Genomic DNA, 2403 nt, shown 5'->3' with positions numbered 1-2403 from the left:
GTTCGTGAGTTTGAGCCCCGCGTCGGGCTCTGTGCTGATAGCTGAGAACCTGGAGCCTGCTTTGGATTCTGTGTCTCCCTCTCTCTCTGCACCTCCCCCACTCATGCTCTGTCTCTCAAAAGTAAATAAATAAACAGTTGAAAAAAAAAAAAAAAAAGAAGCAGCAGAGCGCCTGGGTGGCTCAGTAGGTTGAGCATCTGACTTCAGCTCAGGTCATGATCTCACGGTCTGTGAGTTTGAGCCCCACGTCGGTCTCTCTGCTGACAGCTCAGAGCCTGGAGCCTGCTTCAGATTCTGTGTTTTCCCCTCTCTCTGTCCGTCCTCCATTCACACTCTGTCTATCTTTCTCTCAAAAATAAATAAACATTGAAAAATTTTTTAAAGTGAAAGAGTAATACATTCTCAGACAAAAATTGAGGGAATTTGTTGCTACTAGATCTGCCTTGGAGAAATGATTTTAAAAGTTCTTCAGGAAGAACAAAAATGATATAAATCGGAAACTCCGATCTACGTGAAGAAAGGAAAAACATTAGAGCAGCATTAGGAATAAAGGTAAAATAAAACCTTTTATTTCTCTTATGGTTAATCAATCTAACAAGTAACACTTTGTTCAAAATATTAGCAACAATATACTCAGTTATATAGCTTATAGATAAATGAAATGAATGATAACAATGCTATTAGGGACAGGAAGGAGAAAATGGGAATACTTTGTTATAAGGTATTTGTACTCTGCATGTAGTAGTAGACTATTATTTGAAAGTAGACTTGAATTAGTTGTAAATGTATTTTGCAAAAGAATGGACAACCACTAAAAAGTAAAAGAGAAATGCAATTGATATGCTAAGAATAGAGAAAAAATGAAATCAGTCAAAATACTCAAAACCAGAGAAGACAGAAAAAGAGTGGAAGACCAAAAAAATAACAAAGAACAAGGGCAAGTAATAGAAAACAATAACAAATGTGGTTGATGCAAATTCAACTATAATGATAATCACTGTTAATCAATAGATTAAATACACCAGTTAAAGACAGAAATTGTCAAAATGGATCAAAAAACAAGACCCAACTATATTGTTGACAAAAAGACATTTTAAATGTGAAGACATATATAGATTAAAAGTAAAGGGACAGAGAAAGATACAGCATGCTAAAAGTAAACAAAAGAAAGTCAGAGTAGCAGTAGTAACAAAAGAAAGTCAGACAAAGCAGACTTCAGAGCAAGGAAAATTATTAGAGATAAAGAAGGGCATTACAGGGGCGCCTGGGTGGCGCAGTCGGTTGGGCGTCCGACTTCAGCCAGGTCACGATCTCGCGGTCCGTGAGTTCGAGCCCCGCGTCAGGCTCTGGGCTGATGGCTCAGAGCCTGGAGCCTGTTTCCGATTCTGTGTCTCCCTCTCTCTCTGCCCCTCCCCCGTTCATGCTCTCTCTCTGTCCCAAAAATAAATAAACGTTGAAAAAAAAATTAAAAAAAAAAAGGGGCATTACATAATGATAAAAGTTCAACTCTCCAGGAAGAGATAGCAATCCTTAATATGTGTGCAACTAACAACAGTGTCTAAATATGTAAGGCAAAAACTGATAGAAATTAAAGGAGAAATCGATGAATCCACTAGTATAGCTGGACCACCAACTACTTGGCCCCTCTGGCCAAAGTCATCCATGGCAACTTTAGCATCATGGAGGGACTCATGACCACAGTCTATGCTATCACTACCACCCAAAAGGTTGTGGATGGCCACTCTGGAAAGCTGTGGTGTGATGGCTGATGGGCTGCCCACAGCATTATCCCTGCTTCTACTGGTGCTGTCAAGGCTGTGAGCAAGGTTATTTCTGAGCTGAATCGGAAGCTTACTGGTATGGCCTTACATGTCCCCATCCCCAGTGTGTCAGTCATAGATCCAACCTGCTGCCTGGAGAAAGCTGCCAAATACAATGACATAAAAAATATGGTGAAGCAGGCACCAGAGGCCCCCCTCGAGGGAATCCTAGGCTACAATGAGGACCAAGTTGCCTCCTGTGACTTTAACAGTGACACCCACTCTTACACCTCTGATGCTAGGGCTGGTATTGCTCTCAATGACCTCTTAGTCTAGCTCATTTCCTGGTACTACAGTGAATTTGGCTACAGCAACCAGGTGATGGACCTTATGGTCCACATGGCCTCCAAGGAGTAAGAGCCCCCTGAAATACCAGCCCCAGTGAGAGCATGAGAGGAAGAGAGAATCTCTCAGCTACTGAAGAGTCCTTGCCCCAACTCATCCCTCAACACACTGAGAATCCCCAACCTGAATAAAGTTTCAATCCCAGAACTCCTGTAGAAAGGGAGAAACTTAGGGAGCCCAACTTTGTCATGTACTATCAATAAAGTGCACTGTACCCAGCCAAAAAAAGAAAAAGCAT

General features: G+C 41.5%; 1 pseudogene; it reads left to right on the top strand.

The window, feature by feature from the left end:
• The first annotated feature begins 1607 nt into the window (after positions 1 to 1607).
• On the top strand, positions 1608 to 2202 carry LOC123594871 (annotated as a pseudogene).
• The last annotated feature ends 201 nt before the right edge of the window (positions 2203 to 2403 follow it).

This window comes from Leopardus geoffroyi, chromosome X (genome assembly GCF_018350155.1).
Source record: "Leopardus geoffroyi isolate Oge1 chromosome X, O.geoffroyi_Oge1_pat1.0, whole genome shotgun sequence".
NCBI lineage: Eukaryota > Metazoa > Chordata > Mammalia > Carnivora > Felidae > Leopardus > Leopardus geoffroyi.
This window is presented reverse-complemented; position numbering and strand designations above follow the sequence as displayed.